Genomic DNA, 25740 nt, shown 5'->3' with positions numbered 1-25740 from the left:
AGCAGAGCTGTTTGACCCCCAACCCGCCCCCCCCCACCATCTTCTTCCAACTCTATCCTTCTCCATTGAAGCCCTAATAAAGAGAGAGCCTTCATCCTGTCCAGGCTCATTCCTCACCGCTTAGTGCTTCACACCTGCTGGTACTTTGCGCCGTGTTACGTAGCCCCGCCCTCAACTCAGCCACATTTTACACCAGGAAGCTGAGATAGGGAGGGGTTGGGTATTGGCCAAAGTCACCAAAGGGCAGAGCTGGCACTCACACCCCAGGCATCAGAGGCCACGTGTGCATGCACCACACATGTAACAGAGGCTCATGTACATGCAGAGACTTATGTGCATGTCCGATACCTGCAAGCTCCGTCAGGTAAGTCAGCACGCATCCCCGACGTACGACCTAAGGACAGGCATTACACCAACACTGTATCTGAAACTAGTCTGGTTTCTCTTCTTTTCAAAGCTACTCATTCTAGCTGGTGAAGCATGTATGTTGCATTAGGGGAAGACGTGGGCACACGCACCTCCTCAACATACAACTTCCCAGGACTCACTTTTTCACTAGTCAGGAACATGCGTGAGTTGTTAAAAGCGTGTAAGTCGCAAGCCCTGATAAGTCTTGCCCACTGGGGCTTGTCCTCTGGAGAAGCCCTGCTATTATGTCAGAAACCAACCAACCCAGTCTCTCTGTGCAGAGAAAACCTAAGGCTTCCCAGCTCAGGGGCCACGAGACATGTGCATGGGACTCTCTTGTACAATCGAGCTTTCTAGTCTCCAGACCAATGGAAGTACCACCCAACTGATTCCAGGCCAAACTGCAGATATGCGAGCAAATAAACGGTTGGGTTATGTTAAACCCCTAACTTCGGGGGGACTGTTATGCAGCCATAGCTAAAACTGACAATGCCAGTTGTATCTTCTGCTTGCTCCCCCATGTCCACTTCCCACCCTTCTCCTCCTCCCTGCTCTCTTCCTGGAAGGCTGCTTGTACGTATCACTCTAATCAGCTCCCTTGCCCTCTGGCTTCCATTTGGATTTAGCCCATGGAGAGGCCTAGGAGAGAATTCAGGGGCAGGGAGTGAGGTCCAGGAGCCCTTTCTGCAGAGTTGCCATGGGTTGGCTGCAGGCCCTCACCAGGGCACACCTCTGGGCAGGTGGCCCTCTCCAACGACACCCCCAGCTACCCCTCCCTTCAGGGCTAGGGCTGGTAACAGCTCCCCACTGTCGCTAGCCCCAGGGTGCTTCACAAACCGTGTCTGGTTTTCCTTAATCCTGCCCACGCTTTTTGTTTCTCTTAAAAACTCTCCTCAAATTACACAATTGGAGCTGTCATCTGTTTCCTGCTGGGACCCCTGTTGGCACAGGCAGTGGCAACTGTGCGTATTTTCCACGGAGAGAGAAAACAGCAACAACAGACTGGAAGCCCTCTCATTGGGGAGAGAGGGCGTGCAGACAGCGGAGCCGCGGCTGGGATGCAGTTCAGGACCACGGACAGCGCCGCGCATACTCTCAGCCCCGGTTGCGTTGGTGCAAAGGCGAGAGGGGAGACGGGGTGGACGGAGCTTCCCACCAGTTGGCACGGGCGTATGATGGGGCACTCTTCATACAGCAGAAGCTACTGGGGTGGTGTGCAATGGTGTTGAGGAACCTTTTTTCACCCCCCGAAATGGTCTTGCTCCTACATCTAACCCCTCAAATCCCAGATCAAGTCTCCCTGGACCCATCATGTCCTCTCCAGCCGCCTTCTTCTCTGAACTGTTAACATGCTTGACAGAAACTCAGAGCTCAACCTTCCATCGTTCATAGGAATCACCCTCCACATGGACCACAAGTTCCCCGGGGGGATGGGACGTGGGCATCTGCTCCTCCTTCTCCCAGTGCCAACACTCCAATTCTCTTTTAGGGGACCCTCCTTTCTCATGGGGGAGTCCCCAGCTGTCCTCATGGGCCTGACCTCCGCTCCCATCTCTGGGAAGAGCGGGGTGACATGCCTCTGGCCTGGCCAATCCGCATATTTCCCTCTTCTGACTAGATATGATTGGTTCAAAGTTGAATAATCTGCCCAATGCAAACCAATTTAATGACTCCATTCTGGGACTTTTGTTGGGATCTTAGGAAATAAGGTCTCTCTCTTTTTTCCTACTAGGTTGAAGCTGGGATAAGACCAACTTGGACTTGATGGGGTTCTACCAGGAGGAGGAAGGCTGCCTGAGCGTGAGACCAACCCGAAGGAAGGCAGAACTAAGAGATGATCAGAATCCACTCCTAACGCCACTTGGAGCCGCTGGATATAGTCACGCCGATGTTGCTGGCCTGGAGACCCCGCTCTGAGAGCCCCCGCTTCACGCAAGACCCAGCTTCCTGGTTCACGACCTCCCTTCTTGGAGCAGCTTCTCTTGTCCTGCATCGGAGCAAGTGACGCTGGGGTGTGCGTGCGGTGTGACCAGAAATCAGGGGAGGCCGGGGGGAGGCCGAGGGCTTTGAGGCTTTTCCTTCTCTTGTGTCTCTCCTTTCAAAAACAACCCACCACTTATGAGACTGTCCCTGAGCCGTTGCTGCGTTGCTGCCGCTTCTTCCGCAAGTGGTCCCAACCCTTCCCCTGCAATGCAGGTCTCCTTACAAATTGAACTCGCCTGCTGCTCCACCAGCTGCCAAGGCCAGGGCTGAGGTAATGGTGATATTGACAAAGGCTTAATGTGATTAATCGGGTAAAAAAGATCAGGCTGCCGCGCTGGTTTGATAAAAGACCTTTGCTTTTGTCCCCACCACCAAACTCTCCGGTGCCTCCACACCTTCCTTGTCCCGACTTCCTTGTCCATCCCCCCCCGCCCCGCCCCCTTCTAGGGTTTGGGGATGGTCTTCCTTGTGTTGCTTTTGCTATTTCTTGAGTCCGGAGTTAGAGCAGCCTGGGGCGGGGGGTAAGACTTCAAACAAGAACAAGGAGCATTAGATGGACAGAGTTCGCTGATAGTCCTGAGTGAGCACCAACTGTATGCTGGGGCACCGTGGGGTACAGCGCTCTGGGCATCCGGCGATCAATAAAACAGTCAAAGACTCCTGTTCTGGTGGAGCTGACGTTCCAGCGCGGGGAGACAGACGACAAACGAAGTAAACAATACAGATACAGTGTCCCACGCTGCTAAGTGCTAGGGAGGACTATGAAATACAGGAGGAGGACGTCAGCATCTTGAGTGGGGGTGCCATTTCACACATGATCAGAAAAAGCCTCCCTCAGAAGGTGAGGTTTGAATGAAGGCCTGGCGGAGGTGAAGCAGTAACAGCCTCCCGTCCAGAAGGTGGCGCTCTGGGCATCTATCGTCCTCACATTCCAAATAAGTGCTAATGTTCATTAGCAGCCTCCATGGGCTGTGCCCATCCAAGCAAAGGCTCTGAATGTACACGGACTTGCTAAATTCCCAAGGCAACGCAATGAGGTCATTGTCATCCCCATTTTCCAGAGGAGAAAACTGAGGTGTGGGGAGATTTAGCAATTTCCTCAAAGTCACACAGCAGCAGGGCTGAAATTTCAACCCAGGGAGATGGATAACTATCCCTGCCTCCTCTCTCCACTCTCGTCCTCCCTCCACATTTTCAGGGAGGGGCCCCACACCATGGTTAAGTGCAGAACAAACTCTCTCCCAGCTGAGGGCCCCTCTGTCCCCCTTCTTTCCAGAGAGTCAGTGCCACATTCGGCCCGGCAGGTACCGGCAACCTCATCTCACCCTGGGCTCCCCCAACCTGGTGCTCTAGCCAGGCTAGCTTCCTTTTAGAGCCTCGAACACCACCTCAGGGCCTTTGCACATGCTGTGCTCACTGCCATGAAGGTTCTTTTCTCCTCTCTTTACTCAGTTAACTCCTATTCATCCTTTAGCTCTCAGGTCAAACGCTACCCCTTCAGGGGAGCCCTCCCAGATTCAGTCAGATTTCCTTGCGACATGCTCTCAGAGATCTTTAGAACCCTTGGCTCAGGTTCTGTTCACACAGCCCTGTGCATGAGTACTGATTCATGACTACCTCGAGAGAAGTACCAAATCTGAATTGTTCACTGCACACCAGCACGGGGAGCAGTGCCTGGCAAATACCGTAAATGACCAGGAAGAAGATAAGGGTCCCCCAACCCAATATTCCTCAGAAACCAGAAGTTCACCTTTTATCACCTTTGTCCCCCCAAATTTTCTCTCGCTGTCAAGTGTTTTTTTTTGTATCATCCCTGTCAATTTACTTTATTCTGAATAACAAAATTGTTTACATAGATTCTCACTAAACTTTTCAACCACCGGGGAGCTCCGAACGGTACCCCCTCCTCCCATTCTTCACTGAAAGATCCGCAGTAGATGGACTTGTACTAAAGTTATAAAACTTACCTTCCTTTCCTGGTTTGTTCATTTTTTCTAACCTCTATGAAAGGGAAAGGAAAAAGTTTTCATGGACTGAATATTTTATATACTTTTAAGTATGTGTGGAATACAATTAATGAATCAAATATTATAAATGGATATTTGACCATTTCGTTCATATTCTTCATAGGCTTTTTCCTTCTTCCTTTTTCTAATAAGTTATTTACTTAAGTGTGGCAAACATTTTGTGGGAGTTGGGGGATTGATCATATTCTTGGAAAAATGTGGAAATTAAAGGTCCATCTTGTATTTGGGGATCTCTGATCTACACAGTCACAGATGGCCAGTAAGTATTTATCAACTGAATGAATGAATGAATGAATGTGTGAATGAGTGACTGACTGCATGTTGGTGGAGGAGAAACCAAATTACCACGAGGAAGATATCAGACATTCGCTTCTGGACTTACGCCCCTAACAAAGGTGAACAAGGACTTTTAGCCTCGTGCAGTCACCTCCTAACATGCACTGAACTATTACAAACCACGCTTTTATTGCTTCAGTTTGACTACAGAAGACAAAATAACCAGAAGTGACAGGAGTTGGGTCTAAGTCGACACCAGAAAGGACAGCCATGCTCCCAGGACCTGTCTGACAGGCACGGGTGCCTTGGGAGGTGCTGAGCCTCCCTTCATGGGAGGCATTCAAGCCCACTGTCCAGGGAGTGATGGAGAAGACTCACCAATGGGGAAAGCAGCGTTCTCTCTGCCAGGATGACCCCCGGGGCAGCTGCAACAGAATCATCAGGAGATTCTTTATACTGATTCCTGGGCACAACTCCAAACCTCTTGAATCTGGATTTCTAGGGACGGGCCTTAGGAATCTTCATCTTAAAAACTACCCCGGGAGATGTCTGCACACATTAAAAGTTGCTAACCCCCGAGGCTAATGATTGGACAAAATTATCTCCCACACATTTGGATTTCTCAGATGAGTAAAATGCTTTCCACGTTTGTTGCTATTTTTATTTGCCAAGGAAGGGCACTATTTTTTTTAAAAAACTACCGTCAACTAATTCCAATGTCTTATTTTTAAAGAATATATTTTAACATGAAAAATTGAGAAAACGGCCCTGGTTGGTGTGGCTCAGTGGGTTGGTGTAGTTCTGCGGACCCAGGGGTTGCCAGTTCAATTCCCAGTCACGGCATGTGTCAGGGCGGTGAGCCAGGTCCCTGGCCGGGGGGGCGTGCAAGAGGCAACTGATCGATGTTTCTCTCCCTCTCATTCTCTCTCCCTTTCCCTCTAAATAATTAATTAATTAATTTAAAACAGAGCATTGAGAGCACAGCCTGCAAGAATCAATGATGGTCACGGACCAGGAAATGAGAGAGAGGAACAACTCCGCCCTCGGCTCCCCGAGCCCAAACAGAAAGCCCGTGCTAATCCACAAAGCGATGAGTTCTCCGTGGGAAACGGAGAGGATGCAGATGAGGCCAGCTCTCCTCACAGTATAATCAGAGGCAAAGCCCTCTCCTGTCACTGGCATGCCAGGAAGATTTCTGTTCCCTGGGGATTTCTGCCTAAGGCACATAGGCCCGGACCCCTCTGCAGGAAATAAGGAGCCTGGCCCCAAACTCTTCCAAGGGAAAAAGGAGAAGAAACTAACCGAAAGGAGCGGCAGTGTGGCCCTTTGTAAAAGGCAGAGGAGGTTTGTCTTTGGTTTGCGTGTTTCGTTTTCTCACTCGGGGTGGGGGTGGGGAGGTCTGGCCCCTGCCCTGTGTCTGTCCTTTGGCACACACCCGAGCCTGAGGTCTCCTTCTGGCCTGGGGTGACTGGGTCTCTAGTGACCAGAGGAAAAACTGCCATCAGAAGTTTACACCTTCCATCTTCTCCAACAGCCTTTCCCATGAGCCCTGGATCCACAGACCTTTGGAAGGAAGACATGGCCAGACACCGCTGCCTGACATGGTGGAGGCCACTTCAGAGGACTTCGTCACCTTCGTCAAGTCCCAGTATCCTACTTGAAAGCTGACAGATTGATCCAGCCACACAGTGACAGAGGAAAAAGCCAACAGGTGGAGGGGAGCAAGGCCCAGGGCCGGACTGTGGGACAGAAGGGACCACACGGGTGCTTTTTTGCCGGCATCTTGAATGGAGGGCCCCCGGGCGACCCTGGAGACGCCACTGTCCCTCTTCGCAGCAGCCCCGCCCACCGCCCACCATCGCCGCTGGACGAAACCTGCTTACATAACCTGTTCTCTGCTGAAAGGAACTCCCATTCACCAGTTGCTGCTTGTCATGGTGTAGGTGCATTTAAGAGGAAAGAAAGAAAAAAGGAAGCAAGAAGAAGGTACCTGAATGAACTCACTGAGGTTATATTGAGAGACAAGGCAGTTTTTCCCCACCACTCTGCAAATAAAGCCTTCACAAACCGGACGTCATTAGGATGCTGTCGGCTGAGTTTCCTCTTGTTGATTCATTGGGGAGGGGTGGGCACAAGCCCCAGCTTCCTGAGGCTTGTTATCTTGCTCACTAGCTGGATTGCTAAGTCAGAGTCTGACACAGCTCCATTACAATGAGATTTAAGCAAGAATTATGTCATTATAACTAATGACAGCAAGACAATTACTTCGAGGAAACTGCCGTGACATTGTGCACGGCAGCCTGGTGCCTCAGCACAGCACTCTTGTCTCCCCCATTTCCATGGCCCAGATGGGGAGCTGAGTTGGTCTAAGAAGAGCCCCAGGGGCCTGGCTGGGCTCCCCATCACTGCTGTTGGGTCCCTGAGAGATACAATAACCCAAGCCCCTGGATCCTGCCTGAGGACACAGCACTGCCCCCCACCCCGGAGCACTGTGAGGTTAGCAAGGAACGGGTCAGTTCTGCCAGGTCCAGCTCACACTCCTGTGGAAACAGGGGTTCAAGAGCAGAAAGTTAACAGTGTCTGGGAGGCATCGGGCCTGATTCTCATTTTGCTCAGACCCTTAGGGGTGAAGGGCAAGGGGAGAACCTTGGGGGAAAAAAAGTCTGAGGCTCCCAGCACATCTGGAACTGTTATAACTATCGCCTGCAAGAGTGTTTTGCATTTCAAAACAAAACCCCTCTTCTGTCTATGGCAGGGGAGGCTCTGGAAATCCTGGCCCCAGGGCCCCGTACCCAGAGTCTCTGATGGCACGGGTACAGGGCACAACTCAAGAACAGCCCTTGGGTTCTCTCGGGCACTGCAGAGCTGTTCAACCCCCAGTGGAGTGGGTATCCAGCGATGTCCACCTTTCTCTGCCTTCACCCTCTCTCTTACCTGCCAGGTTTGCAGGCTCCAACTCCACTCCCCACTCCAGAAAAGCTCTCTCCGCACTTTAGGGAAAGCATTTCACGCTCCTCCTCATCGTGGTGTCAGTGACTGATAAGGAAGGCTGCCTCCGTCACCCCACCCCAGAGCCTCTTTTATCCAAGAGCAAAGCCTTAAGACAAAGGATGACACTTTCATGATGGAATTTTGGGTGTTAGGGGGCTGAGTGTTTCCAGGGGACCAAGTGCCACCCCACAAGGGGTCACGTTCTATAAGCTGCCACTTGCTTTGTCTAAGTCCCGAAGGAACTGTCACCATTTTATCCCCACTGCCCACCACGGCGCCATGCATACTGTCAGTGCTCAATAAATGTGTGACGCGTGAAGAAACGTCAGTGGCTGTGCTGGTAAAAGACAGAGGCCTGTGGGTTGCCTGCAGCAGGTCTGAGAGGAAAGCGAAGTCCTTCCAAACTTCCCCAATGACTCATCACAATTCAGCTCCCCAAACTGACCTGCCCAACAGACAACCAACTGAGGTTCCATTCATGCACGCACGCAGGCATGCAAGTCACTGCTGAGTTGGGTGCGGACCCCGACTCCGAAAATGGAGACGGCACAGCCTTGGCCTTGAAGGGTGCACCCTGTGGCACCTGCAGGAGCCCCGTGCGGGTGCGCAGCGGCAGGGAGTGAGGGGAAGCTTCGGGTCTCCTGGGGAAAATGCTCGGACTCTCAGATGGTGAGCTGGGATGACTCAGCAAAAGCCTCCCAGGATCAGGAGGAACGGAACACTCAGAGGAGGCCAGAGGGCTTCTCCTCCTGGCACTCCTGCGGGGCCTGTTCCCCGTGCTCTCGGCCACCCTGATCCTCAGGGACACACGAGCTTTAAGGAAAGGGGGCCGGTGCACCCATTTCATGGATGCAGAAGAGGAGGTCCAGGGACTTCCAGCCACATCCTCTTTCTCCGGGGTGCCAAAGCTGCATGACCGGCAGGCAGGGCTCACCGTCCTCTCCCTCACCCTGATCACGTCTGGGTCAGTGGTCCCTTCCACTGTTACGGTCGCCGATGCCATCCCCTTGACTGACGGCTGTGGGGTACTTGCCCAATAAAAAGCACTTCACAAGTGTCAGCCCTTAAAATTCTCCTAGTTCTCTTATTATCCCCACTTGACAGGTGGAAAAATTGAGACCTGGAGAGGTGAGGGGGGACAACTGGAAAATGCTAGAACTAGGATCTATACCCAAGAGCTCTCTTTCCAGAGCCCACTCTCTTAGCCACCACGCCAAACTACCTTCATATACCTGAGGAAACTGAGTATCAGAGAGGTTAAGGGTCTTGCCTGAAGTCACACAGCAAGGAAGCATTGGTGTCAGGATTCAAACTCAGGTCCAGCTGCTCCCAGGGTCCCACATGGCAGCCCCGGAAGGCTCAGCCAGCAGCCGGGGATGGGGAGCAGGAGCAAGAGGGGGCTGTGGTGCCCCCTTCACATCCCAGCACCTCGAGGACCTCCATTGTGGGTGGCCGCTGAATAATTTAAGCTCACCGGCTCCAGCCCACCACTCCTGGGACCGGGGCTATTTTTAGCCCAGGTCACAGCCACAGTGCCCAGCAGAAATGAACTGCGCTGCTGGCTGCTCACCATCTTCACATCAGCTGCTGCTCTCCATTTAAAGGGGAGAGAGGGCAGCAGACAGGACCACATGTCACGGTGGATTTTATTAGAAAGTGACAAACTCTCAATGATCCACAGAGAGAGAGAGAGAGAAAGAGAGATGGGGCGGGGAGGCACAGGTAAATAAATGAAGAGTAAATACCCCATGCTACAAGTAATCTTCCAGAGCAGCTACCCTACCTGGAAGGCACGGCCTTGGACAGGCGCCCGGGATGCGTGGGAGCAATAAGGGGAGGGGAAAGCCCAGCAAAGTGGGGAGACTGACTCCCCAGGCCACCCTGTGAGAGTGCAGGATCCCTGGCCCTGCCTCCCTTCTGTGAGTAAGAAAGGCAGTGTCCACAGCGTGTCCGTGCCTCTGCGTCCCTAGAACCAGCACGGGCTGGTGAGGTGCTCCTGTCCCTGCACATCCCAGGCTGGCTGGTAGCTGCCGGAGCTGGGAGTGAGGGGACGATGCCTCGTCTCCAGGATGGGAGGTCCGCAGGTCACTGTGCCTTGGCTCACCAGGGGGTCTTGGGAAAGCTGCTTTCCCTCTCTGCCTCCCCGCCCCCAGAAGGGGTTAGACTGGGTCAGAGGCTCTGAACTTGAGGTGCACCGACGGGCATTAGGGAGGGCCCGCACCCCCCTGATGCTCTGCGTGTTCCAGTGAGCACGCCTCTTCTCAGGGTGGCGGCTCTCAAAGGGGCCCTGCTGTCACCCCCACGAGGGGTCTCACCCGCCGCAAAATCCAGATGCCTGCGCCCCTGCCTGTGCTACACCGAAGGCAGAGCCCTCTCCACCTGAGCACGGCATTCCAGGAACCTACTGGAGTTCTCACGAGAGTCCCCTACCCCACCCCAATTCACCCCAAACAGGGACTTCTCAACACGCGTGATGCATTCCCAAAGACAGTGCTAACCCTGCCTAGAAACCTGTGTGCACGTGCATGCACACGCGCTTAGCACACACAGAACCTCAGAGCTGGAAGGGGGCTTTGGGGTCACCCTGACCAACTGCCATATTGCACAAGTGGGGAAACTGAGCCCCGGAAAGGGGAGACAGCTGGGGCCAGAACCCAGGTCTCCTGCTCTAAGTGCAAGGCTCGTTCCAGAGGCTCCCGTCTCCCTCCCCCTGGTGCACCACATTGCACCATTTCAGATGTGCTGGGGGAGGAGGGAAAGCTGCCTCTTGGATCTTAGCCACCCCCAAAGAAGTCAGACTGGGAGACGGCAAGGAGCTGCTTGAGAAGCACCCACATGGGGGCAACCCAGCCCTGGCTCCCTCAGCTGGGCTGACACGCACCGCATGGCCAAACCAGTCACTAAAATATCAGAACGCTCCCATACCAGATGACGATGTGGCATTGAGGCCCCTGTGGCTCCCCCAACTCTTCCCCAGTCCACCCTGGACCCTCAAAGGTCAACAATCAGCCCTGCACGGGGCCCCGAAGATCGCCCCCTCCAGGAACCCAGCCATGGTCCAGCCTGCCTGGTCAATGCTGGAGTTCAGTGTGTTAAATACCACCCACAGCCAGATCTGTGGCTCCGTATTAGCACTGAACTTCCTCACGTTCATCATTCCTATGTGAGGCTTCCCGGGAAGGAAACTAAGGCAACTTTGTTCTCAAGGTCACCCTGTGAAGGAAGCCTGGGATTTGAGGACTGAATCTTGGGCACTAACCACTGAGAAAATCCTCGCCTCTGCTTCGCATGTGCTGCCTGAGCAGGCACGCACCCCGGGATTTTGGCGTCCCCGCGGAGCCCCGGGGCTGGAGAACGTGACTGAGTGGGCCCTGCATGCATTCCAGGCTCGCCGGTCTCTGGGACTGAGGTTTCATCCCTCCCACCTCCAAGAACAAGAACTTAAAGCGGAAATCCTTGGGGATGCAGAAAACTGAAGCAACCCCTGAGATTACAGCACAGATGCTAAAAATAAAGGCATTCATTTCCAGAAAGATAGCTGGAGTCACAGGAGGAAGCCAAGAGAAATCCCCTTTTGATAAGTCACAGCTTAGCAGCAAAGTCACTTTAAAATTAAATGTGAGTTTCTGGATTCGCGTGCAAAGGACCTCCACCTGCCACTCACTAACAGGTTGGTGCAGGCTTATCCCATCAGGATCTCAGATCATTACAGCGGGGTGTGCTCTGCTCCGGAACGGAGCTGGAGCCGGAGCCCTTCCCCAGCACCGGAACCAACCCTGTTCCCTTCTCTCCCTGCTCGGAGATGGGCTCGAGGATGGAGCCTCCCAGGCTGCTGCCAGGATGCACGCCCCCCCAACCCCCATACAATCACTCACAGGTTACACCACCTGTGAAAATAAAACATCACCAGCTCAGCATGCAGCTGGATGCTCCCCTCTGGCCCCCCCGACCACTCATTCCAAGGAAAATGCGGTCCTTTCGTGGCTCCCAGGTCATATCAGGAAAAGTAGAACAGCCTCCCAAAAACCCCAGCACAATTAATTACTCCGCTGTCCCTGGAAGATGATACAACCTGAGCCCTGTCCTGTGCACGTCTCACCTGGTGTGCCGAGGTGGCACTAGGCAAGGGTTAACCTTCCAGCCTCAGGTGACCCTCCCCCCTCGAGGGCCAAGGTGCCCACCCATTCGATCAGAATACTCAGAGACCCTCCCTGCCAGGCTGGCCCTCCCCACGAAGGGTTAATTCACTCAGAGAACTGCCGGCTACTTTCAATGGCTTCTGCTGCAAGGCAGAGGCCAAACCGGGCAGGAGCCACAGTTTCTATCCCAATGCCTAAAATGTAAGCATGTTTTACCCCCTCCTCGGGCACTGAGCCGAAATGTAATTTGGCTCTGAGTACCACTTGGGTGATCAAACACTGCAGAACGTGGGCAAATAAACGTGGTCGTCCCTCAACACCCCTCCCCTCCCACCTACCCACCAGCCCACCAGCTCCTGTACACACCTCCTCACAACTGGGGTTCCGACGCCCCCGGCCCGGTTGCACAATTTAGGAGAACAGCACTTACCGACACCAGAAGACTGCAGGGGGAACGGCGAGCCGAATTCTTGCCAATGCCCCTTCCCTGCCGGGTGGGAAGATGTTAACTTCCGATGACTTGGTTTGAAAGCTCAGTGGAGGTGCCTGGAAGAAAATTGTTCATTTGACTCTCCTACTCTTCCCAAAATAAAATCTAAGAACCAACACACACACACACACACTCACACAGCAACTATCCCTAAACCATGCAGAACCAAGACAAAAAGAAATACCCCCAGATATATAAATACCAGGAGGGAAGGAAAGTCCGACCAGTCGGGGGACACGGCGAAGACCGTGGCTCCCTCAGACTGTGCTCCACACGGATGAAGGGTTTTGCTCTGTAGTCTCTCTCCCNATTTGACTCTCCTACTCTTCCCAAAATAAAATCTAAGAACACAGCAACTATCCCTAAACCATGCAGAACCAAGACAAAAAGAAATACCCCCAGATATATAAATACCAGGAGGGAAGGAAAGTCCGACCAGTCGGGGGACACGGCGAAGACCGTGGCTCCCTCAGACTGTGCTCCACACGGATGAAGGGTTTTGCTCTGTAGTCTCTCTCCCCCCCTCTTCTCCCTCTCTGTCGCCCGCCCGCCCGCGTAGGCAACTCCAGGCTGCTGGCAGCCGACGAATCAATTGCTTCCACTGCCCGAAATCAGTGGCAGCTGCCTCCACTGCTGCAAAGCCCTGTGCTGAGCAAGGGAGGGGGCAGCAGCTTCCCGGAGCAGGGGAACCAAGCCTGCCTCCCACCCGTGATTTATGGGTGAGGTGCCTGGAGGAAGAGAGGTGGGAGGCGGGAGGAGAGGTTGGGCGCACCAGAGAGCCCTGCGGGCCGAACGGCAGTCGGGAGATTGGCGATCAGCACCGCGGACAGCGCTAGGCTGTGGCGGAGGAGGGGATGGGCGGGGAGCGGTGAACCCTCAGGCAGAGAAGTTAAGTTATTGGACGGTTTTAGCAGAGAAGGGGGAGTCCAGGGAAAGGAGGGGGCCGGGACTTCTCGCCATCACGCAGTGAAGTCCGTGACAGCCTACCTCTCACACACCTGTTCTAATATCGCCACTCACTTGCAGAGCAAGGGAGCTGTCATTTCGCAGGCCCTTTCCCACACCCTGCCCCCCAGACCAGCACCACTGGGCTGGGCTCAGAGAAGAGTTTGACCCCAGTGTGGGAACCTTCGAGTGGTTTTTTCCCCAACAGAAATCAGCCCAGCTGACCTGCCCTCACCCATGTTGTTGCAGATTTCTGACCTGGACCTGGGGAGCCTTTGGGTTCAGAGTCGGGAAGCTAAGCTGAAGGAAACAGAAACGTTTAAGGGACAGATGGCTTAGTCCAACAAGCAGCTGACAGGTTTCTGGATCCCAGGTCTAACCCCCCCCCCCATACAGCCTTGTAAAAGTCATTTAATGTCTCCAAGTCCTGTCTATAACATGAGGTTTCCACTACTTAATTTTCCTAAAGAGGGAAAGAGGTTGAAAAGCAACAAGAAGAACACACAAGAGGCGAGCTGCTCTGGCCCCATGACCCAGACCCTGCCCTGAGATTCGGATGTTCTGACAGAGTGAGAGAGGAATGGACAGCCCGCCCAGGGTGGCACGTGACGGTCCCTGCTTCCAGCACGTGGTTGGAGCAGGATGGCGTTGGGGGGTTACTGAAGGTCTAGATCAGACAACTGAGCCCTGGCAACAGGCCCGTCCCCAGAAGATCCAGGCTGGCCTTCTGAAGTGAAATTGCTGCATGGACAAGAATGCAACCAGGGGAAACACACGAAGAGAAACTGAGTCCCCATGGCTCCCGTGTCCGGATCTCAGAGAGCCTACCCCTGCTCACGCTGGGAAAGGACAGGAAATCTCAAACAGACCAAGGGCTGTTTAGACCTCCTCTGCAAGGTGAAGGACAGCCCTTGTCATTGGGGACCCTCCTCTATAGAGTACCACTCAGATGGCCCAGGGAGAGCTATCCCATTTGTCACTTAATACTTAAAAAGCAGAACTTAAAATGTCGGAATTTAGAGACCATTTAGAGCCTCACTTTTTAGATGACCATGACCATAACTATGATCTCAGGATAGAGGGGATGGTGGTGGTGGTGGTGATGGTGGTGAAGATAGTGATGGTGGTCTTTATGGTGATGGCATGGTAACAATGATTTTGGGGGAGGGTGTGAAAGGCAGCTATCATTTATTGAGAACCAACTATGCACCAGCCACTCTGCTAGGAACTTCACCTTGAGCCTTCCCCATGACCCTGTGAGGATACTATTATTGTCTCCATTTTACAGATGAGGAAACTGAGACTCAAGAAGTTAAGTCTCTTGCATAAGGTTTCACAGCAAGTGGTGGCACAGGATTCAAAACCAAGGTTGTCTGATTCCAAAGCCCATGTTTCAGAATGTCAGAGTCAAGTTCAAGGGCATGCTACCATTTTTTTTTTTTTTTTGGCCAGGATCTCACAGAATCTTTTCTGTGAAGGCCGTGAGATGCAAGTTCAATCCCTTCACTTTACACATGGAGAAACTGAGGACCAGAGAGAGGCAGTCCATGGGCAAAAAGCTAGGAAATGACAGAGCTGAATCTAGAACTCAGACTTTCGGATGTCAGGGCCTATGTCCTAGTGCCTAGAACACTGACAGGCACATAGTAGGCCTGCAATAAACACCTGCAAAGTGACTCAAGAAGCCCAGAGAGGGACTAAAGTCACACAGGCTGCCGGTGGCAGGAGGAGAACCCCAGTAGTTCCCAAGCCTTTTGGTTCCTGGTGCAAGGAATGTCTCCTCCACCTCACAGCTGCCCTGGTGTCAGACTCCTGTTCTCGGAGGGTCTGCCATGAATTCATCTTAGGGGATCAAAACAGCTACCACCTGCTAAAGGCCGAGAGGTCTCTCATGTGCCGGGTGCTCTAGAGTTACTGTTGCCAGTCTTTGCAACCTTGTCCCCCTTTCATCGGAGAAGAGAAGACCGAGGCTCAGACAGGTGAGGTGACACCACAGGGCTCCCACAGCTGGGCAGCAGCAGGGGGCTGGAATGCAAACCCCAGCTCTGACTCCAAAGCCTGTGGTTTTGCCACCCGGCTAGTGTTTCCTCAAGCGGGGCCCCCTAGAGGTCCCCATGGGAGTGAAGAGGAGGCTCAAGCTGCTGCCCCTGCCCCCAGTCCTGGTTTCAGCTAGAGCAGTTGTGCTTTTCACTGTTCTGCATCCTGGGCATCTGCCCAAGTTTTCATTGAAACTGGGCTTTGCAGCAAAATTAAAAAAAAATGATATGGTTGAAACCAGAACCCCGCACCTCCCCTGGTGATCATGCCATCTAGGAACTGGCCCTGGCTTCCCGGGGATTTAGTCCCCACCCTCCCCTCCCCCTGGGTCACCTGTCCAAACCCTCTCCCGTCCTGAGAGCCCTTTGTCCAAAGAACCAGCTGCTGCTGTGCCCTCTAACGGTCCTGCCTGCAGCGGGGAGCGGCCTCTCCACCACTCACCTCCCGGCTGAGCCGGCCCGGCCCCAACCCTCTCGAAGCTGGAGCACTGCAGAGGGGTTTCTGGGGGCCCTGGATTCAGCAGGCTGCCCTGTCCTGTCCCTGTTCTGCTGAGGCTGGAGGCAGCCCAGGAAGGCTCCCCCTCACCCCCAGGGAGGACGGGAGGCGGCAGCAGTGGCGGTGATGACTCCACCAACCAGAGCTACCCACTGTGCTCCGCGGGCTTCCTGTGCACCACACTGGCATTTATCCCCACAGCAGCCCTAGGGGTTAAGATGATCACTGTTTTAGTTTCAATTTTGCAAATGAGAAAACTGAGACTCTGGCTCCTAATGCAACTAGCCTGAGGCCAGTCAGCTCCTAAGTGGCCAGACGGGGACTTGAACCAAGGTCCTCCGAGTTTCTAACTACTTTGCTATAGGGCATCCCTAATTGTAATGGTCTCTCCCATTTATTTTTGGTGCTCATTATGCTGCATGTGACATGTTCTGTCACCCCAGAGCTTTTCATGACTTCTAACAGTGCAATGAAGTTGATACACTATTTGCTCGTCTCAGAGATGAGGAACTTAGAGATGAGCTTAGGCGACTTGCCCCAGGTAACACAGAAAGAGAGCGGATGCAGGGCGTGAATCTAAACAACCTGCTTCAGGGCCCATTGTGCTGGACTGTCTCCATGGAGACGGGCACTGAGGTCGCCCAGAAAGAAAGATGGTCCCCCCACCCCCCAAATGTTCCCAGTTCACTTGGCAAGTGGGGCAGAAAAGCGGCCTCTGAAGATGCCCACGTCCTAACCCCTAGACGTGGTGACTACACTACCTTCATGGCAGATGTGGCTTCACAGATGTTTAAGGATCCTGAGACGAGGAGAGGGTCTGGGTTACCTGGGAGGGCCCAATGCATCCCAAGAACTCTTACGAGGGGGAAAGGGAGGGAGGAGGTCAGAGAGGAGAGGTCATGATACAGTGTAGACGGGATGGGGGGGTGGGAGAGAGAGCGAGAGGCTAAGTTGCTGGCCTTGACGATGGAGGGAAAGAGGCACAAGCCAAGGACTGCAGGCGACCCCTCGAAGCTGAAAAAGCAGAGGGAACTGATGTTCCCAGCATGTCCCAGAGGAGGGGTCCTACGGTGTGTGTGTGTGTGCACATGCTCCTGCACATGTGTGTATGTGTGCACATGCCCCACCTGCGTGTGCACCCTGACGGAGGTCCAAGCAGCGCTCACAGCTTCCGCCCGGCCTCCAGGTTCTGGCTGGATGGCACTGCCGGGCACACTGCGATCTTCACTCCAACCCTCTCTTTTAAGAGCCTCTGGGGAAGTGCTCTCAACAGGAACACAAAAGGAAAGAAGTGTCACAGGAGCACAGCTCATCCCAGGGGACCCACCAAAGACAAGACAAGACAAGACAAGGAAGTGGGACAGAAACACGGGAGAGCAAGAAAGAGCAAGAGCCCCAGAGAGAGAGAATTGCAGGGTCCCTGAGGTGGCCCATGTGTCCAAACAGATGCTGTCCCCCTGGGGAAAGCAAGTCTGAGGACGCTCCTTGGTCCCCGTCGGAGAGAACAGGGTCGTTACAAAGAAGATGCCACAGGACGGGGCAAAGCGAGCTTTCGAGACAGGTCAACAAGTATTATTTACTCATCAGTCGATTCGCCGCTACCAGGCAAAGCACTGTGAGGGGAGAGAGATGGGGACTTGCCTTCTGGAGCTCTGAGCTGGATTCTCGGCTCCCCCATCCACCAGCCGTGTGGCCTTGAACATGTCACTTGCATGCTCTGGGCCTCAGTTTCCTCTGCTGTAAAATGGGACAGTAACAGCATGCCTGGGACATGTCACTGGGCTAATGGATGTGAACGAGCAATGTATAATCTAGACAGAGAACAGCAGCTACCACGTACTGAGTACCTACTGCGCGCTGCGTGCTTGGCTTGGTGGAGAAAGCCTGGTGAGGTGTCCAGCCCCAAACTGCCAGAGGTGCTGGAGGAAGGAGAGCTGGTGAAAGGGTCAGGTTTTAGGGTGAGGCGGCCTGGGTTCCCCCACACATGAACTGTGTGGCCTGGGAGAAGTCGCTCAACTTCTCTGTGCCGCAGTGTCATCTGCCAGGTGGGGTCAATAACAACACCTCCTTACACAGCTGTCATTGGAATCCCAGCAGCTAATACACACAGAGGCACTTGGGACAGGGCTGGGGATGCTGCGTTTCAGGCAGCAGAGGAACGGACCCGCGGGTGGGCAGGGGGACCAGCGCAGCCTCCCCGCGGGGCCTTCCAGCGCTAGGTGTCCAAAACCTTACAGACGACACACACCTGCGGCTCGACCCAGGGGAGTCTCTCGAGGAATTCCACCTAAGAAAACGATTCGGGGTTTGTACAGAGGCTATCAGCACGGCCTTGCTTCTCCTGACGACAGATTGGAAACCATCTAAATGGCCAACAATGGGGGTCGTTTTAATAAACGGTGGGAAGTTCCATACCCCGGGAGGTGAGGCCCTGCACCACGATGGCCTTGCAGTGACCCTGAAACAGGCTTCTGTGTCCCCCAGACGCCGGTCTCTGCAAGCAAATCCAACGGGGACTGGACTGAGTGGACATCTCAGCAGGCCGCTGCCAGAGCTGCTGGCTGTGTCCAGACCTCAGTTCCCTGAGGACAGGGGACCATGTTAGTCTTAATGTACCTAACACTGGGCCTGGCACTGGGTAAACACCCCATAAACGCCTGGCAAGTGAATGGTGGCTGGGTGAATGGAAAGCAGCACCATTCTTGCCAGGCAAAGATCCAAGTTTCTCCAACGTGGACTCCTAGGGCTCACCGGGCCTTCTGCCGTCCCTGCCACGCCCCGCGACAGCCCTGTAGAGATGGAGCAGGAAGAAACCCAGCCACCCAGGCACCCGGGACGCCTCTCACGGACCCAGACCATGCGGAAGAGGAGACTCGGAGGAAAGGCGGGGAGTGACTGGCGTGGGGAGCTCAGTGATGTCTCCTGCCCCAGACCCGAGGGCTCTAAAGCTACAGCGTTACGCCACACTCCCACTCACTCGGAGGGCAAACCCATCCCTTTCCAGAACAGCAACCGGAGAGAGAGAAGGCTCGGGGGTGGGGGGGGGGGGACACACGCAAGTCTGGCTGCACTGAAAGTGCCCGCTGGCTCTTTACAGGAACCACATGAAGTCCCAGAGGGTACTTTCCGTAAGAATTTACACGTCATTCTCAAGTCAGCCTTGGGGGGCATCAAAGCACTGCACTGTTGCCTGTCCTGATACTCCCATAATTCATTGCAGGGAAAGGGGACAGAGGAGCTGGGCCTCTCCATCCCCACCTGTAAAAAAGGAACAAGAGCATCCACTTCCCCAGATGTTTATAGGGATCAAAGGGGACCGAAACACATAAAACAGCCGAGTGTGGACAGGCCCTGTGTCGGCTCCCCGCCACTCCCATCCCTGCCTCTTTGCCCTCCCCTCCTTCTCTGTCCGCTCTCTCATGGTGCTCAAGCCATGGGCCTTTCTGCTGGTTACCACGCACCCCAGCCTTTCGCCACCTCAGGGCCTTTGCACCAGCTGCTCCTCCTGCCTGGACTGCATTTCCTCCTGCCCTTTGTACGGTGGGTGTGCCCTTCTTGTCATTCGGGTCCCCACTCAAGTCACTGTCTCAGAGAGGCCTTCTCTGATCACCTCCCCCTCATTGCCTATTTTTGTTTTCGGCGCAGCATTTATCATTCTCGGGTAGTTTCGCGTTCATCTGAGTAGGTAGATGACTGTTTCTCTTACTACAACTTACGTTCCACGAGGTCAGACACCCAACAGTCTCTCCCGGCTGTATCCCCAGAACCTACAACAGGGTATAATAAAAAACCATTGTCGGAGGAATGGATGGACAGGTGCATCCGAGAACAGCTCAGCCAGGCGTCACGGAGTTTGGAAGTGGTCCGTCATAAACCAAGCTCCGCCCTGTCCCTGAGTGCCCTGGGTATTTCTTTGCTTTGCTTCTCTCTGTGTGTCTAAATAGCCTTTTAAATTCTGGAACGATTTCAGGCTTACAGAAGAGCTGTGAGGCCCCACATACCCTTCCTCCGTCTCCTCCTCACGCCGACACCTTACATTTCCACGGCACATCTGTCAAAACTGAGACGCCAGCGCTGGTGCGATACTATTAACGAGCTGCGTTCAGTTTCCCTGATGTCTCTTCTGGTTGTTCTAGGATCTGACATTGCCCGTAGCCGTCACGTCTCGGTCTCCTCCAATCTGTGACAGCATCTCCATCTTTCACTGTTGCATGACCTTGACACACTGAAGAGTCAGGTAATTTGCAGAGTGTTCCCCCCCACCCCACTCCATTTGGGCCTGATGATTCTCCCGATTAGACTGGGTGAAACTCTGGACTTGGGGGAAGAGTCCCGTGGAGGTGAACCGCCCTTCGCATCACAGCGGGCGGAACCCGCCATCAACACAGCCCTGTCTCAGCCACTCTCCTTGGACGGAACAGGACCTGAGTCTCCTTGGCCCAGCATTTCTGCGCCTCCGCTGTCTGACCACAGACTCTGTGGCTCTGGAATTATCCAATCAGAGGGGCCCATGGGGCTGGGGGGCAGGCAGGGTCATGCAGCGCAAACAGAGGGAGGAAGCAGAGGGGTGGCAGGTTCTTTCACGAGGATGGATGTGTCAGCCTCTTGGAGCCGCCAAAACAAATCACCACCAACGGGACGGCAAGGACAGCAGAGTTATTTCCTCACAGTTCTGGGTGCTGGAAGTCCAAAGTCAAGATGTCAACAGGGCCCTGCTCTCTCCCGCATTCTTCTCTGGAGGAGGCTGTTCCATGCCCCTCTCCACACTTCTGGCGGCTGCCGGCAATCCTTGGTGTTCTTTGGCTTGTGGCTGCACCGCGGGTTTCTGTCCCCATCATCACGGGGCCTTCCTCCCCTGCCTCATCAGTGTCCGTGTCTTCGTCTCTTCTTATAAGGACACCAGTGATGTTGGGTTTAGGGCCCATCCTAACCCAGTAGGACCTCACCTTGACCTCACTAATTATATCTGCAAAGACCTTATTTCTAAGTACGGTTCCATCTGGAGGTTCCAGGTGGTTGGGAACCCAGGGGGGACACAGTTCCACCCACTGCATCAAAGCGATAGGTAAACAGGCAAAGGTCAGGGTCTGAGACCCAGCTCCTCACGTCTAGTGGAGTGGCTTGGGGAGAATCATTACCTCTCCTGCCTCACCTTCCCCATCTGTTAAATGGGGGAGAGAGACCAACTAAGCTACAAGCTATGGCAGTGCCCTGGCGACTACAAGATACTGTATAAATGAGTTATTATCTGTAGCAGTTGTGAGGGTATGCCTTGCAGACCTCCAGCTACAGGGAGCTCATTGGACTGAGGGTCCCAGCTGTGCCACTCCCAAAGCCATTGGGACACACGAAGTCACACTTCCATGGGTTGCTCCCAGACAATAATCCAGAGCAGCAGAGACGGTCAAACAAGCCTGCAGAGCCTGGGAGACGTGGGGCTCCTGGACAGAGGCTGTGCCCTCAGGACCTTGATGAAACTTCCTAGGCTGCTCCCAGCCAGCCTTTCTTCCCACCCGCTTCACTCAGGGTCTGGTGGCTCTCCACGCCTTCCTGGCCATCCTCTTATTTTATCCCATATATGTGTTTCCTTAATTTGATCTTTGCACAATTAATCCCACCGTGGTGTCTGCTTCCTGGAGCACCCAGACTAGCTTGTTATCCCAAAGATCACCCTTTACCCTGGTCTGGTCACGACATACTTCCTTGCTCCTGATTGCTTTCTTGGGTCAATCATCCTTCCCCCGTAGTCAGTCCATGAAGTCTGGGTGGAGCTGTTGCCTCCCTCTACTCCAGGGGCTGGCACATGCCCACACTTCACCAACCCATCTATTTCATGTCCCTGACCATGATGATTGACACCAAGAAAGGCACGTGACTGGTGCAAGCCCATGAAATGCGTATCTGAAACTTCTGTTAGTGCTCTTAAGAAGGAAGTATCCCTTTCAGACTGGGGTTGCTAAGCCGGTAAAAGAACTCCACAGCTGCTGAGGGGCACCTTCACCACCCTCCAGCCTGAGACGGAAGTTCATGCGAAAGAGAAAGCATTGTAAGAAAAGGCTTTCTGCCATTATTGAGCTCCTGGATCCAACCATGCCTGAAGCTCCTGTACATTTCCATAATGTAAGTCAATACATTACTTTTATTATTTTTTTTGGCTTAGTCTATTTGAGTTGAGTGTTTTAACTAAAAAAAACAAACCTTAAACTCATAATTTTCCTCTGCCACCATTCTTCAAAGTGAGGGCCAGAGGATGAGACTGTGGCTTCTGCAGAGGAGGTACAAAGTCAAGTAAACATCAAGCATGGGCAAAATGGATTCTTTTCATTCTGTGGCTGAACTACTTCCAGGGTGTCAGAAGGATTAAGATAAAAAAGAAACAACCAAGGAAGCATCCGTGGGAGCCAGTTTGGCTTTGGGCTGCTTTTGAAAGAAAGCCTCTCCACAATTAGGATTTCCAAATATAACCCCTCTGCCACTCGACAGAACCCAGTACCTAGACAGCTACTTCTAAAAATAAGGGGAATGAAATCTGTCTGTTTCCTGACAAATCAGAAACACGTTGCATCTCTGAGCTTTTCTTCTGTTTGGAGATGGAATCAAAAGAAGGTGTTTCGCCTCTTCTCAAAAAAATCAAAATTCATGGGGATTTCTACCAACAAATGCATTCTGCTCTTCTCCCCATGTGCAGATTTCTTTTTGCAAATGCCGGTGCCTCTGATTAGGAAGAAGGGCTGATGTCGGACCGTAACAGTGAGTTGAGCTGTCTATTGAGCTGTCTCCCACGTGGTGAAAAGTATCTTGGCCACTCTCTGCCTGGCAATAAACAAGAGCCCAGGAAAGCAGACTTCACGGTCCCTCTTCTCTGAGCTCAACGTCAAGTGTGCTCAGCCAGCTGAGGCACCGTGAGTAGGACTACAGAATTTAGTGACACGGCAGCCTGGGAGGCAGTTCCGACTCCAGGCTCTGTCTCTCTCCTCTGGAAGTAAAAACAAACAATAAGCCAGGGACGTTTGGCCGGTGGCGTCATTAGTTAACACGAGGTGACCGGATTTCACTGGGCAATTTCGTCGCTGTTCCTGAGTCAAGGCAGATGGCATGTGAAAAGGCTGTCGCTTATCAGGACCCCTCTGCCCAGTTCAGATGTGTCCCCGTCCCTGGAACGACTTTGAGGGCCAAAAAGCTAAGGCCCCCACATGTTCTTTAAATAGATCTCTGCTCTGGCTGCTGTGACAGCTAATGGTCAGAGGACGCTAATGCAAAGTGGCATCTGTGCTCACAGCATCACGGAAGGTTTTCCACGCACAGACCTGCTCCGGTGTGAAGGGGAAAAGCAATCGGGCACGCCGGAGAAAGTCTGAGAGGGGTCTGAACCGAAGAGCTAGACTGAGCAGATGCCCGGGGTGAGGAGGACCCAAACCCATTATAATGACAACATTAACGACCATGACAACAATGGTGGCAGCGGCTGTGGTAATGGTTAATATCTGCTGAGCACCTCCTGTGAGCCTGGCTCCAAGCCACTGCTTTACGTGCACGGGCTCACTGAATTCACACAGTAAGTCTAAAAAGTGCTAACATTATCTTCGCACAGTGAGATGAGTGTGGTGGGTTGGCTGCAAAAACGGCCCTCGTCCTGCCTTTCTCTATATCCACAGCCCTCACAAGGTGGCTTCGCACTGTGATGGGCCTTTGCGGCTCTGTCCATCAAGGGGTGATGTCAGATTCTCTGCCCCTTGCACTGTGTTGGCCTGTGTCTTGCTTGGCCAACAGAATGCCAGGAGCCTGGACCTGAAGGGCCCTTGCAACTTCAACTCCTCCCCTTGAACTCCTGCCCAATCATAAACCCCAACTAGCCTGCTGCAAGATGAGAGGCCGGCTGGTACAGGCCTGTGCCCAGCCAAGACCCCCCTTGGCTACCCAGTCCCTGAAGACCATCCTCCACCAGCCCACAAGCAAGCCAGGAAGGCTAACTATGCCCCGCCTCCTTCTCATTTTAGGAGGGTAAAAACCCAGACACAGGAGGCTCCAGGGGTGAAGCTGGGTCTCTGGACTCTCAACCCAGTGCTCTCCAAGGCGGACAAGGTCTAGAATTTAAGAGTTTATTTATTTATCTTTTTTTAGAGAGAAGGGAAGGAGAGAGGGTGAGAAACATCGATGTGCGGTTGCATCTTGCACACCCCCTGCTGGGGACCTGGCCCACAACCCAGGCATGTGCTCTGACTGGGAATCGAACCGGCAACCCTTTGGTTCGGAGGCTGGTGCTCAATTCACTGAGCCACACCAGCCAGGGCCCCATAAACATTTTGTTCCTGCTGGATCATCCCTACACTTTGTGTGCTGGAACCTGTCTCTCGTGCCCGAGAGAATTCTCATTCCTTCCAAACTCTTTGTCCTTATTAAAAATGTGTTAATCCAAAATATCTGTTTACCTACATCTATGTATCTATCTGTATCTCTCCATGTAACTCAGTGTCCATCTATCTGTCTACAGAGACAGAGGTGAAGACAGACAGGGATAGAAATAGATAGAGATACACATTTTTGCACAACTGGCTGGCTCCTTTGTCCGGATGGGCTTTGTGCATCTCTCAGCATCCTCCCCTCCCCACACGCTCCTTCATGAAGCTGGCTTGTTACTTGATTCTCCTTCCCAGCAGCCCCGTCCGCTCCCCTCCCCACCTCTCTTTTCATTGTTGCTGGTGGTGATGGGAGCAACGGACTGTTTCTATACACTGACACCAGAAAACGAAGGAGGAGTCTGTGGAATGCTGAATATCAACATTAATTGTTTAAAAAGCCCTGGCTAGTGTGGCTCAGTGGATTGAGTGCTGGCCTACAGACCAACAGGTTGCCGGTTCAATTCCTAGGCAGGGCACGTGCCTGGGTTGCAGGCCATGTTCCCGGTTGGGGGCGTGCAAGAGGCAACCAGTTGATGCTTTGCTCCCTCTCTTCCTCCCTCCCTTCCCCTATCTCTATAAAAATAAATAAACAAAATTTTTTTTAAAAAAATAAAAAATAGCCCTGGCTGGTGTAGCTCAGTGGATTGAGCTCGGGCCTGCAAACCACACAATCGCGGTTCGATTCCCAGTCAGGGCACATGCCTGGGTTGCAGGCCAGTTCCCAGTGGGGGACTCATGAGAGGCAACCATACATTGGTATTTCTCTCCTTCTCTCCTTCCCTTCCCCTCTAAAGATAAATAAAATCTTTTAAAAAAATAAAATAAAATAAAATAAAAAATACATACCCCTACCCTCCATAAAGAGCTTTAATCCCCCTCCTTAGGTGGTTAAAATGTTTCAAAGTAGCGAATGAAAACTCATTTAATCTCCCCATTAAAATGTCTCCCATCAGCCTGTAGATTAAGGAAAACATGGCAGGGCTGAAAGGGAGAAGAAGTGAGTTCCGTGCTCCTGTGCCAGCAATCGGAGTCTCAGAGGCGGGGGCAGGTGTGTACGGGGACGAGCAGAGACCTTTTCCGCTCCAGGCAGCCAAGTCCCCACCCTTAGATTTCACTTCTTTTTGCTTCTGCAAAGCCCCAGTCCTCAAAGGAAGGTTTTATTCCCTTCCCCCTCCCCTTTAAATTTACGTTCAAGCCTGGGAAAACAACGTCCCCAGGGATGGTACTGGTAAGAGCTAACAGTGAGCACTTAGAATGTGCCGGGGGGGGGGGGGGTGTTAATCTAAGCGCTTGACGTGTTATTCAATAGAATGTATGTGACAGATTCAGTAGATATAATAGGTACCGCTATTATTGTTCCCATTTTACAGATGAGGAAGCTGAGGCACAGACAGGCCCAGGGGGCGGAAGAAGCCCAGGGGCTTCAGTTCTGGTACCCACACTCCTAACTGCTCCATTCCACGGCCTCACCAAGCCGTGACTGTCCCCTGAGATAAATCGCTGTCCCAGTCATCTTCTGGTTCTCCTCCAAGTGCTCTCCATCCTCGTCT

General features: G+C 53.1%; 1 protein-coding gene across 3 annotated transcripts in view; it reads right to left on the bottom strand.

Moving 5' to 3' along the window:
• Positions 1 to 25740, bottom strand: part of RPH3A (rabphilin 3A) — a 97233-nt gene that overhangs the window by 62376 nt on the left and 9117 nt on the right. Inside the window, exons 1-2 of one of the 3 annotated variants that reach the window (XM_037052144.1) lie at positions 12729 to 13121; positions 12255 to 12370 (exon numbers count right to left, since the gene is read on the bottom strand). The gene's annotated coding sequence lies outside the window, so the exon portion shown is untranslated. Of the gene's footprint in view, positions 1 to 12254; positions 12371 to 12516; positions 12615 to 12728; positions 13122 to 25740 lie in introns of those variants that run through there. The other 2 variants (XM_037052143.1, XM_037052142.1) reach the window with 2 other exon arrangements.

This window comes from Sturnira hondurensis, unplaced genomic scaffold (assembly GCF_014824575.4).
Source record: "Sturnira hondurensis isolate 20B ecotype Veracruz unplaced genomic scaffold, ASM1482457v3 Scaffold0007406, whole genome shotgun sequence".
NCBI classification, from domain to species: domain Eukaryota; kingdom Metazoa; phylum Chordata; class Mammalia; order Chiroptera; family Phyllostomidae; genus Sturnira; species Sturnira hondurensis.
The sequence above is the reverse complement of the archived record's forward strand: the minus strand, read 5'-3'. Positions and strand labels throughout refer to the sequence as shown.